Genomic DNA, 12,592 nt, shown 5'->3' with positions numbered 1-12,592 from the left:
CAGTGCACACACTGTTGTGCCACTATTCCTCGTAAGGGAATACACCGACAGACACACGCGCGCGCGTGCCCATGCACCATCAAATACGCTCACAAATGCACTCACTACAACCCAGGCACACACAAAGACGACCCTCTAATGTGCTGGCATGGCACACGACGGCGTGGTTGGCCAGGAACTACTTTAAGGCTGAGAGGCCCACGACCTGTTTTGGGTATTCGTCACCGACGCCGGCTGCGACACGGACTCGAACTCAGGTCGCCGGGTTCGTAACGTCGTGTGCAACCCGCTGCACAACCGCTCCCCCCAAAAAACAAGCACGCACGGTTACACACACACACCCACACAAAGACAAAGGTCCCCCGTATAGACTTAACAGACTGTAGGGGCAAGTGCTGTTAGCGAGCACCTATGAAGGCCGGAACGGTACACGAGGGGGTGGGTGGCCAGCACCACGCCCGACCGCCTTTGTCTCCTAGTAACGATCTTCACACACCGCACCAGGTACTCATTTGAGGCTGAGTCGACCTAGGGGAGGCCCGGGACCGGTTCAGATAATCGTCACTGGTGTTGCCCGTGAGCGGGAATCGAACCCGGGTCGCCAGGTTCATAGCGCAGCGCGCTAACCGCTACACTACCGCTCCCCACACACAGACAGACACACACACCCACACACAGACACACGCACAAGCCACCAGCACCTAAACACACACCCACATTCAGGCCGCTGTTGTCATGCCACTCGTTTGTCCTTGTAAGGTAACGGCGCAGTCACCACCACCGCAGTCCCTGACAAAGTTCAGGCTTGGGAGGGAAGCTCGCGCTCTGATGATGCCTCCCTTCCCCATCCAATATGGAATTTGTATATCTCTGGCTGTGCGCGATAGGCCTTAAAGCTAATTTATGAGCGCTTTGCATTGACGCGCCAACGTGGACAATGAACAGCAGGCGGGCTAGACAGTCCGGTGGTCGCCTGTGAAATCCCCGTGAAACTCGACGTGTTTGTGTGGAAGGAGACAGCCAATTGACAAGCATCCGGACGTGCAATATGTACGGACACTCACAGGCACGATGACATCTGCCCAGGAGAGTGTATTGCACACTTCCACCTGCATCGTCATCAATAAATAAATAAAACCACCTCTTCGTATCCCTTACCAAAAGGTTTGTTGGGGGCAAGTGCTCTTAGAGAGGTAGCACCTACGAGGGGGTGGATGGCCAACAACCACGCCCGGCCACCAGTGGCGATGTTGACACACCACACCAGGTACTCGTTTGAGGCTGAGTCGACCTAGGGGGGAGGGCCCAGGACCGGTTCGGATAATCGTCACCGGTGTTGGCCACGGGCGCGAATCGAACACGGGCCACCGGGTTTGTAACGCGGCGCGCTAACCGCTACACCACCGCTCCCCACGACCAAAGACTTCATTAAAATGAGACACGGCCGAACTACGCAACTAACATTTTTTCACAATACAGGGGTGTGTATACACTGTTAGGATGTAAATGGACCAAGTGTTTTGAGTGTGTGTGTACGTTATATAGTGCAGCATTGTGCGGACGCAGGCATTCAGTTTACATATATGGAAACTTGTTTACCCAGGAAAGCCTGACTGAGTCACAAGGATTTTTAAGGAGGGTCGATGCCGAAAAGGTTTGGAGTAGGGAGGAGATGCTGCTGCTGTGTAATCCCAATTGAGTAATTTGCAGGTAATTTTTCAACATTGTGATGTTCGGCCAATGTCAATTACGTAGATTGTACGGTTTTTGGGGGGTTTCACCTATGGGAGGAACCCCAAGTAGAGCAAAGGGAGAAATACAAACTCGTAAAGTGAAATACAATCTCGTACAGAGAACTACAAACTCGTACAGAGAACTACAAACTCGTGCAGAGAAAGGCGTCCGAGTCGGGAATCTAACCCAGGCGCCTTCTTGCTGCGATGAACAAGTGTAACCACTGCTCCGCCCTGCTACCAAATTCAATGCCCTCTATCTAAGCAGATGCACATATACAGTGATATATAATGTGCGTGTGTATATATGCTGTGGGGGAGCGGTGGCGCAGTGGTTAGCGAGCTGCGCTACGAACCCGGCGACCCTAGTTCGATTCCCTCACCCTTATGTCGACTCAGCCTCAAATGAGTACCCGGTGCGGTGTGTAGTAAACATCGCCACTGGGGAGACAAAGGCGGCCGGGCGTGGTGTTGGCCACCCACCCCCCTTTAGTGCACCGCGCCGGCCTTCATAGTTGCTAGCTAACAGCACTTGCCCCCAACAGTCTGTTAAAGGCTACATGGGGGACTTTCTCTGTGTATATATACGCTGTGAATTTTTGACCAAATCTGAGTGTGGCTCTGCCTGTAGACTTGGGGCAAGAGCTGGCGATGGTGGTGGAGCGATGCTGGGAGGAGAAGGGGGAGGGTAGAGGCAGGGCAAGAAAGGTTCACCGAGTTGCTAATCAGTTCACAAAGGTGTCTGGATAGTCTCTCTCGAACAGAGGAACACTCTATTGCTGTCCACACTGCTCGAGCAGTTTTTCCAAGTTAAAGATAATGGTCACCAGCTGGCAGGTCGGTATTCTTTCGTTATTAATTGACCTGAAATCTGCGCGTGTCGGGTGATGATGCCATGGTGTAATGGTTAGCGGCACAGAAGTTGCCAGTTCGATCACCGGATGTGGCAGTCAAAGCCCACACACACCTCGTGGTATAAATGGGCACTGTACATCATTGTAGGTGGACCTGCAGATTGCATGTGGTGGAGTAAAGTGTGGCTTTTCCCACATCCTCCAAGTTGCCTGGCCAGCGTGGATGGTGGATTGAAATAACCCTCTAGATGGGCTTTCTATACACTAAACTATAAACTCAACTATTTTTTTTTATATTACCAGGTAAAGCCCACTGAGCTATATAGCTCTTTTTCATAAGCGACCTGGCTATCTCAAATGATAGCTCAACGAAGTGGCTCATCGTCACGTGTAAATGTATCGCGGGAAAAACCGGAGGACCCGGAGAAAAATCCACGCAACCACGGGGAAAACATGCCAACTGCAAATATACAGGCGTAAGGGTCTGGATCGAACCCACGACCTCCTGTGTACCAGCCGAGGTAGTTAACATCTCCTAGCCACCGTGATGATGATGATGAGAGAGACACCGCAACTCCAAATATGCAGCAGCAGGAATCAGGGCCAGGATCGAACCCACGACCTCCTGTATACCACGCGAGGTAGTTAACATCTCCTAGCCACCGTGATGGTGATGATGAGAGAGAGACACCACAACTCCAAATATGCAGCAGCAGGAATCAGGGCCAGGATCGAACCCACGACCTCCTATATACCAACCGAGGTAGTTAACATCTCCTAGCCACCGTGATGATGATGATGAGACACCGCAAATCCAAATATACAGCAGCAGGAATCAGGGCCAGGATCGAACCCACGACCTCCTGTATACCAGGCGAGGTAGTTAACATCTCCTAGCCACCGTGGAGCCCCTTTTAGAGTATTTTGAAGGCCCTCCCACCAGCAGTGGCGTGAGCAGGCAATTGCAGGGCTGTACTACGGCTGGGGTTAGAGGTTTGTAATGACCAATGTTTGGGAAGAAATGCATTCATAATCTGGAAGTCAAAGATCACTACGTGTGCGATAGATCACCAATGCAGGCTGGTTTTTTTTGCTGAAGACTCAAAGGAAGAAGGCACAATGGGATTTTTGTTTATGTCGCATTTGTATATTTTGCCTCCGCGAATATTTGTGCGAGAAATTTGATTTTATAAGAGGCACAGCCTTGACGAATGTTTTCTTTGGTCACCTTTTTCGCACAGCAGCCCTTTCCTTGCACACCCACCACCCTTCCTGCTCTTTAAACTTTTGCTGCCAAACTTCAGCTTCAGACGAATGGGATTTCGCTTAAATAATTATCGGAGCAGTGCAATTCTGCATATTCCACTGTGTTTTTTTTCCTTTTTAGTTTTGCTCCTTAGTTTGTAGAACGTACACACTGCATAATAGAGGTTTTTTTTTAATGTGAAACTCATATGTACAATTTATTAAGGTTGTGGGTTTTACTCTCTAACACACCGGTTTGCCAAACTAGCAACGAATTGCCATGTTTTATTTAACCAAAAAACCCCTCTATTATGGATAATATTGGTCGTGAAAGCCTACTACGTATTAAACGTACACACTACAGTTTGTGTATGTGTGCCTGCACAGCACACTAGCCGCTCGCTAACAGCACTTGACCCAACGGTCTGTTAAGGCTATAATTTATGGAGCATCTTTGTCTTTGGCTATGTCACACAACGCAAAGCGTATGTTGCTCAAAAACATCCGACAATCACTTTACAGCCCCGATGTCAATCCACTTCTGGATGGAGGCTCCAACAATGTCGCATCAGCCGTGTGGATTTGCTTGACCATACTTCACCACACTGGTCAGTGTGGGTCTGTGAATGGAGGGGGTCAAGAAGGGTTTCGGATATCATTCCGACTGGTGTTAGCCATATATGGCGCCCTGGAAAGAGTGCTATATATGGCCCTATGAATCCTAAATAGAGTAGAATGTGCGGGGAATCAAACTCGTCAATGTTTTCATAGCCCCAGCGTGCTAACGAATGTGCCATTGCTTCATCCGCGACGCACGTGTTATTTCCAGCGTAACGTTGCACACGCATACGCCAATTCCAGTGGCCATTTACAAGCAGAAAAACATAATAAGTGAGAGTAGGTATATGCAGGCGTAGCGATGGACGTGACACACATTACCCCCTTTCTTAATTGTTCTCACTCTCTCTCTCTCAAACACATGCACACACACACAGATGCACACATTTCATTCCCTTGAAAGGAGGCAGCAACTTAAAAGGGCCGTAGTTGGGGGGGGGGGGGGGTAGCCGTGTCCCCAAAGGCCCCCTATGGCAAAGGAAACGTCACGGGCGAGGAATAAAAATAAACCTATTCAGCGCAATTCGCTTTAAGGGGGGGGGGGGGGGAGAGAAAGCCCCAAAAAGGGCCTTCTTTTGTGACCACTCCAAAAAGTAAAAAAAATGTGCAAGCAACTTCTTTGTTACGCTCAATTCCCATTCACATCCCCGAGTCAGCGGTGGGAATTCCACATTCCTATGGGCAAGAGCGAGTTTCTCCGCAGGACAACTACCGTGTGACTTCCCTGCACATTCATGGTCATTTTAATCCACCTCAGAATGATGATGATGATGGGCCCGGTCGACTCCCACCCCGTCCGAAAAAGGATTTGTACTCGCCACACCGCTGAGCCACCATCTGTGCCTGCTGTCATCAGCCGTTGTTTGCTGTGATTGAGTACAACTTGAAATTCATCGAGAATTGGAAACGCAGGGCCCGGGGCTAGCTCGTTATTATAATAATAATTACTAAATTATTATTATTACTATAATTATTACAATAAGTAGTTTACCAGGTAAGTCTCGCTGAGCTATACAGCTCTTTTTCAGAACCAACCTGGCCACAAATGATGGCACTACAAAGTAGCTAATGATGTGGAAATGTTTATAGCAGCCAAATACCCTCAACGAATGTTTCTCAAATGTGGAGGGGGAAAAAAACCGGAGGACCCAGAGAAAAATCCACGCGACCACGGGGAGAGAGACACGCAAACTCCAAATATACACAGACGCGACACGCTACAGCGCACAGTATCAGGCGCGGAGGCACCTGGGTTCATAAGCCCTCCCCTCGCTCCCCCACCAACACCTGAGTGCACTTAAGCCCTGACTGCTGGGCAGGGCATCCCAACATGCCAGGTTGCCCAACATGCCAGGCAGCAACAGTAACTTACACACTCAGCTGCCAAACAATTCGAAATGTAAAGCACAGTACATCGCACGCAACAGCACTTGGATCCAGAAAGAGCATTGAAAGCCACACCTATGCCTGGCACCTGCCATTACCGAAAACTAGCTGTTCATTCTCTCCCCTCAAGTAAACACAAACATCTGAAGCCAACGACCGTGTGTGTTACTTTTATCAAGGTTGCTGCTGAGTACAAGCTCGGAGGCCCCATGATGCCGAGCGGGACATCAACAAACAGCACGATACAAACATATATATATACTCTAGATAATAACTAAATGCGTTTCCTGAATTCAGCAAGGTTGCCTAGATCTTGGGAAAAGAGATTAAGAGACAGTGGGAGGAAACACCTTACGGTAACTCCAGGCTGAAAGAAGTGTTGTGACCTGCAGTGTGGTGAGTGGGTGAGTGAGTTGGTGTGACCTGCAGTGTGGTGAGTGGGTGAGTGAGTTGGTGTGACCTGCAGTGTGGTGAGTGGGTGAGTGAGTTGGTGTGACCTGCAGTGTGGTGAGTGGATGAGTGAGTTGGTGTGACCTGCAGTGTGGTGAGTGAATGAGTGAGTTGGTGTGACCTGCAGTGTGGTGAGTGGTTGAGTGAGTTGGTGTGACCTGCAGTGTGGTGAGTGGATGAGTGAGTTGGTTTGACCTGCAGTGTGGTGAGTTGATGAGTGAGTTGTTGTGACCTGCAGTGTAGTGAGTGGATGAGTGAGTTGGTGTGACCTGCAGTGTGGTGAGTGGATGAGTGAGTTGGTGTGACCTGTAGTGTTTTGAGTTGATGAGTGAGTTGGTGTGACCTGCAGTGTTGTGAGTGGATTAGTGAGTTGGTGTGACCTGTAGTGTTTTGAGTTAATGAGTGAGTTGGTGTGACCTGCAGTGTGGTAAGTGGATGAGTGAGTTGGTGTGACCTGCAGTGTGGTGAGTGAGTGAGTTGTTGTGACCTGCAGTGTGGTAAGTGGATGAGTGAGTTGGTGTGACCTGCAGTGTGGTGAGTGGATGAGTGAGTTGGTGTGACTTGCAGTGTGGTTAATGAATGAGTGAGTTGTTGTGACCTGCAGTGTGGTGAGTGGATGAGTGAGTTGTTGTGACCTGCAGTGTTGTGAGTGAATGAGTGAGTTGGTGTGACCTGCAGTGTGGTGAGTGGATGAGTGAGTTGTTGTGACCTGCCGTGTTGTGAGTGAATGAGTGAGTTGTTGTGACCTGCAGTGTGGTGAGTGGATGAGTGAGTTGTTGTGACCTGCAGTGTGGTGAGTGGATGAGTGAGTTGGTGTGACTTACAGTGTGGTTAATGAATGAGTGAGTTGTTGTGACCTGCAGTGTGGTGAGTGGATGAGTGAGTTGTTGTGACCTGCAGTGTGGTGAGTGAATGAGTGAGTTGGTGTGACCTGCATTGTGGTGAGTGGATGAGTGAGTTGTTGTGACCTGCCGTGTTGTGAGTGAATGAGTGAGTTGTTGTGACCTGCAGTGTGGTGAGTGGATGAGTGAGTTGGTGTGACCTGCAGTGTTGTGAGTGAATGAGTGAGTTGTTGTGACCTGCAGTGTGGTGAGTGGATGAGTGAGTTGGTGTGACCTGCAGTGTTGTGAGTGAATGAGTGAGTTGTTGTGACCTGCAGTGTGGTGAGTGGATGAGTGAGTTGGTGTGACCTGCAGTGTTGTGAGTGAATGAGTGAGTTGTTGTGACCTGCAGTGTAGTGAGTGGATGATAGTCCGTCAGGTGGACATTAGTCCTTGAAATGGGTAGACGAATAATTGAGTGAAGTTCAAGGGGAGAGTAAACATGATAATAGCAATGGAAGAGCGATAAGGAGACGACTGTCCACCAGTGAGCGAGTGCTGTTATACACGTTGGTGGAATACAATGTGTGATGCCAGTTGGCTCTGCGTGTTATGGAAATGTGCGCGGGTTAACAGCTTCACAAGAGCACGTGGTGGTCGCTATGCAATTAAAACACCCAGAGTGACATTGCCCGCAACTATACTGTAGTGTCTAATCTTAAGCAGCAGCTGATGACAAAGGGCTGTCACTTAAAGGTGCTTTATGTAAACAGCCATAACAAGTATGAAAAAAAAGAATAGGTTTTACCCTGTCTTGCAATTAAACATGTATTAAGATGTTCAAACACATGCATTAAAATGTTTGAATATCTTAACACCTGTGTTATTTCCATAAAGGGTAAAACCTATTCTTAGTTTTCATACTTTGATACTGACAAAAGGCTCCATTATCTAGCCATAACAAGCCTCGCTTTTCAGTACCACAACTCCCTTTGATATTACATCACTTTATTGCTGTATGATAGTAAATAAAAGCAATTTAAGCCATTTTTCGATCCACTGCTGGAGGAATGCCTCCTCACTCGGTATCGGGTGCTTGACCACACTTCACCACGCATGTCAGTTGCGCACAGGACTGGTTTCACACACAGCAAACCATAGCCACGAATCTAACTCATGTCGCTCGGGTTCAGAGCACATAGTACTCACCTAGTGTACATCCGCTCGACCCCTGTTCATTGCCAACCACTCGGCAGTGTTACTTCCACAGCACGTACAGCAGTATTCCTGGACACAGTGCAATCTAAAGAACAGCCCTGTACAGCCGAGCTGAGTACGGGATCCAACTTGCAGCCACCCAGGGTGTATGAGCAGTGAAACTAGAGAATATTTTTTTCTCTCACCACAATTCCTCCTCCCCCACCCCACACACCACCACCACTCTCTCCCCCGGCAGTGAAGCGGATGCACCGACGCTTACTCAGTAGGCAGGTGCAAAAAATGCCACGTGCTGTATTCTACACCACAGTACCATGGATTGTACTCAACACGCAGTGAGTATATACCAAACAGACGAACTAGATTGTAATGTGATCATGTATACGGATGCTGGTGCTGCTGTGGTATTGGCGGACTGGATTTGCAATTCGGTTCGATCTCTCTGCTTGGCAAGTCTAACAAATGGGAAAGTTTATTAAATCCCCGTCTCCACCACTCCACCTCTGTTCATCCAGGTTCATAAATGGGTAACTCCACCGCAGTTAGTAGATCAGCAGGATGCTTGGGGGGTGGGGTCAAGTGTGGGTGCTCCCACCTCTTCCAAGACGTCTGGCCGATGTGGAAGAGTAGGCCAAATACCCTCCTGAGGGGCTCTCTTAAGAGCTCTCTCGAGTGGAGACCCTTCCGCCAGCAGTTTTGTGAGCGAGCAATTACAGGGCTGCATCTTTGTCGTTGATACTAAGATCACTGTAAAGTTAAAAGTGACGACACAGTACAGTCTTGCACTTTAAAATCCATTAATGTACTGTCTTGCAGTCTTGGGTATTGCATTTTTTTAATGTAAAATTACAGTGAAAAGTCTGGATGTATAATCATTATCTCAACCATTGCCACTTTTATGAATAACTGATCACTTCTTGTAGGGTCATTCAAGTAATTGGATGCAATTCCTACCACGACTCGAATGCACTCTGAGTTCATTCAAACACCTGTGCTGCCTTGTGTTATTGCAAATGATAATAGACTAGTACTGAGGGTGATGCTGCAGTGCAGTCTGAGCAAACCCGCCGTTAAAGGAGAGTGAAAACATCTTATTGCTGCCTTTAAAAAACGTCATGTTATATTAACAAGAATAATAAGCGTCACGTGGACTCACCTTAAATGACACCGCTGACCTTCAGTCTCAGGCTTGTTTGGCAATCCTGAAAAATAATTAAAACACACAAACGACTCTCGTAAAATTCAGAAAATGAACTTCAGAGTAATACAATCCCTCTCTGTTGAGTTGATCTTCTCTGTGGCTGGTGAACAAGATAAATAAATTGGTGCCAGTGGTGAATAAGACCACAGAGAGGAAAGAACGGTCTGAACTCACGCCAGACAGCGTCTGAATGAAGCCAGAAATTCAGACCTGTTGCCTCCCCTGTTACTCAGAAACACAAGAGTGAGTCAATTGTGTTTGAGAGCAGATTGGGAGGGGGGACTTTAGCTGAGATGGGTGGGAGGAGAGATGCTAATGGATGACGTTCAGACCACATGGCGATGAGGAACTGTGAGCGCACCTGTGACACCGCACCCCAAGCCACCCACCCTCGTTCTGTCTCTCCTTACCCTCCTCTCTCTGCTTTTATTTCTTCCGGGCAGCATCGGCCCCATCGCCCGTGGCTTTTTTTAAGAAGGGGGGAAGGGCATGAGCTTTTAATTTATTATATACTCGCACCACGCCCATCTTTAACTCTTGCCTGGTCCTTTTCTTTTATAAAACGATGCCCTCTCTTTTCTTTCCATGAGTGGCTGGGAAATGGTGTGTTGCCATCTGGTGGCCATCAGCATGACCATATTTGCCATCCCAACGGAAAGGACACCTCCAGTTCCGTAAAGCAAACAAAATGCACACGACATTGTGTTAAATCACGCGCTGTACTAACACATACACATCCCTGCTGGGGGGGGGCGGGGGGGGTTGCTCTGACACTGATTAAAAAGTCTCTTTTAGAATCAGAATCAAAATCTTTATTTATCCTGGAGAAATACGATGAGTTATGAAGCTCTTTTTCACAAATTTCCAGCCAGACGCCAGCGGTGGATAGAGTGAACGGAAAGCCTCAATTTCACACGCTTAAACTACAAAGCCCGGACCCTGTCGAGATGCCTGGGTTGTGTCAATCTTGCTCATGTCTTTAATATGCACGTCTTTAACCCGCAAGTAAAGGCAAAGCTTGTGGTGAACTCGATGGGGCCGCTTGACAAACACCACAAGCGGGGAGTGAAGCACCTCCGATTAGCACGGTAGCCAACTGTGCTAATCCGAGGTGTCATGACCCAAGGCCCACCTATCTTGGTGTGACACTTGACCGCACGCTCAAATTTAGTGTACACCTAAAAAAAAGTCTTAATGGCAAACCCAAGACAAGGGTGAACTTAATTCAAAAATGTATCCGGTATGAGCTGGTGGGCAGATGCCTCAGTGTCTTCGAACATCAGCTATTGCCCTGGCGTACAGAGAACTGCGCCCCCCGTTTGGGCAAAATCCCACCACTGTCGACTCATGAATACCCAATGGAACATCGTGATGCGGACTATCACATGAACTTAAACTATATACCATTGCAATAGCTGCCTGTGCTGTCAAATATTGCCCCACCAGTTATTCACTACCATGCTGCAACAATCAGTGAACTGTACCGATAAGAAGTTGACCCAAACCTCTTGCCAATTAACGGCGATCTGAACAACATCCCTGGGTCCTGAACTCAGCCATATAAAAAAAAATACGTGGCACAAACTCGACTTGACGCGAATTTCAGAATCGAAAAGGCGTGGACCAAATGTTCTTCATTGCAAGGCCCGATGGCCACTAGCGGCCTCTGGTGGCCTTTAGTGTGGCTGCTGACAAGCGACCCCCCCTTCCCCCCCGACAATATACGAATTAGAAACACCCCATCATCATCGTGCTGTCAAACCCAAAGGGGTTTTTTTTCATGTGTGGTGGCCCTCACACTGGTGACGTCTTATCGGCAAAAGTGGTCCTGGCCCCCCACCCCCTCTGCAAATTAGTGTAAAACGTTGGCGTGGACCAATTCATGTGCTTCACTTAACGTGCCCAACAAATGAAGCAATTGCCGGGACCCCGGGGTCCCATCACTGCCCCGGGGTGGGAAAAACCGCGTAGTGACACGAGTCTCGCCTTACCGACAACAAAACTAGTGGTCAATCGATTGGCCTCGTCGAGAGCTACTCGGGGAACTAAGTTTCGTAAAAAGTTGTAAAATTACATAAACACGTTAAATTCACTGCCTGGGGGGCGGGCTCGCCTTGGCAAAGAAGCTGAGGATCGACGGCTGACCGGAGGGCGTCGTCGCCGCGCGACTGCGGCGGACGCCCCCCGAGGCTCGCGTTTGGCCGGTGGGGTGGCGCCCATCGTGTCGATCGCCGCCTGCTGGCGCTTGTTGGCAAGAGTCTGGGTGGGCGGCGCGTTGCTGTCGGGATCACGAGTGGGCGGACTGAAAAATAATAATTATTGACCTGATTTTTGCGGGACCCCAGGGTCCCGCCGAATGATACAAATATCTGATCAGCGACCCCAGAACTTGGACACTGCGTGGGTTCCACAACACACAGCTCATCGGCGAGTCCACCACCGCCATGCTGCCATAGACCATAACACCCTTCGCGCTGCAACATAAATTCATTTGAAGGCGTCGTTCCTGAAATGCACCATCTATCGGGCAAAGCAAGCCAATGGCTCACTCACTTAGAACTGAATCTCTCATAATTGGTCAAACGAAATCACATGATAATTGGAGATAAACACATTACATCCATCCAGCACAGCCCCAAACCCCTTTGCAGTACAGTAACATCCCGAGTAACATCTCCCCCCACCCCCTTTCACGTCGTCACTTCATTATTAACACCACGTCCAGATATGCGTCGCCTCAACCCCTACACTAACGTCGCTGACAGCATCGTCCATCCTCAACCTTCGCCTCCACCTACCCCCGTAAATTGCTTTAATTTACGTCGTTTCAATATTCGTCGCACGGAAGCCGGGGTATGACTGTACACATCTAGTGGCATGGAATAAGTAATGTAGCAGCATAGCGCTGTCTTCTGGCGGGGAAGGGAATCTGCGGCTTACAGCAGCCCTGACAGCAGCAGGCCACGTGATACACCAGAGGGGGCTCTAGGGGGGGAAAGGTCACAGAGGGGGCACACCAGGAATCCGCGGGAAGGTTCTAGAAAGGGGGCGTGGCCGGGGGCGGAG

The 12,592-nt window shown here is 49.0% G+C and overlaps 1 protein-coding gene across 6 annotated transcripts in view; it reads right to left on the bottom strand.

The window, feature by feature from the left end:
- Positions 1-10,023, bottom strand: part of LOC116950939 (PDZ and LIM domain protein 3-like) — a 129,808-nt gene extending 119,785 nt beyond the window's left edge. Inside the window, exons 1-2 of one of the 6 annotated variants that reach the window (XM_032969132.2) lie at positions 9,937-10,023; positions 9,482-9,527 (exon numbers count right to left, since the gene is read on the bottom strand). The gene's annotated coding sequence lies outside the window, so the exon portion shown is untranslated. Of the gene's footprint in view, positions 1-8,316; positions 8,497-9,481; positions 9,857-9,887 lie in introns of those variants that run through there. The other 5 variants (XM_032969130.2, XM_032969134.2, XM_032969133.2 and 2 more) reach the window with 5 other exon arrangements.
- Positions 10,024-12,592: the final 2,569 nt, after the last annotated feature.

The sequence above is a fragment of the Petromyzon marinus genome, chromosome 41, assembly GCF_048934315.1.
Source record: "Petromyzon marinus isolate PM22_M1 ecotype Great Lakes invasive population chromosome 41, UKy_Petmar_22M1.pri1.0, whole genome shotgun sequence".
Taxonomy (NCBI): Eukaryota; Metazoa; Chordata; class Hyperoartia; order Petromyzontiformes; family Petromyzontidae; genus Petromyzon; species Petromyzon marinus.
The sequence above is the reverse complement of the archived record's forward strand: the minus strand, read 5'-3'. Positions and strand labels throughout refer to the sequence as shown.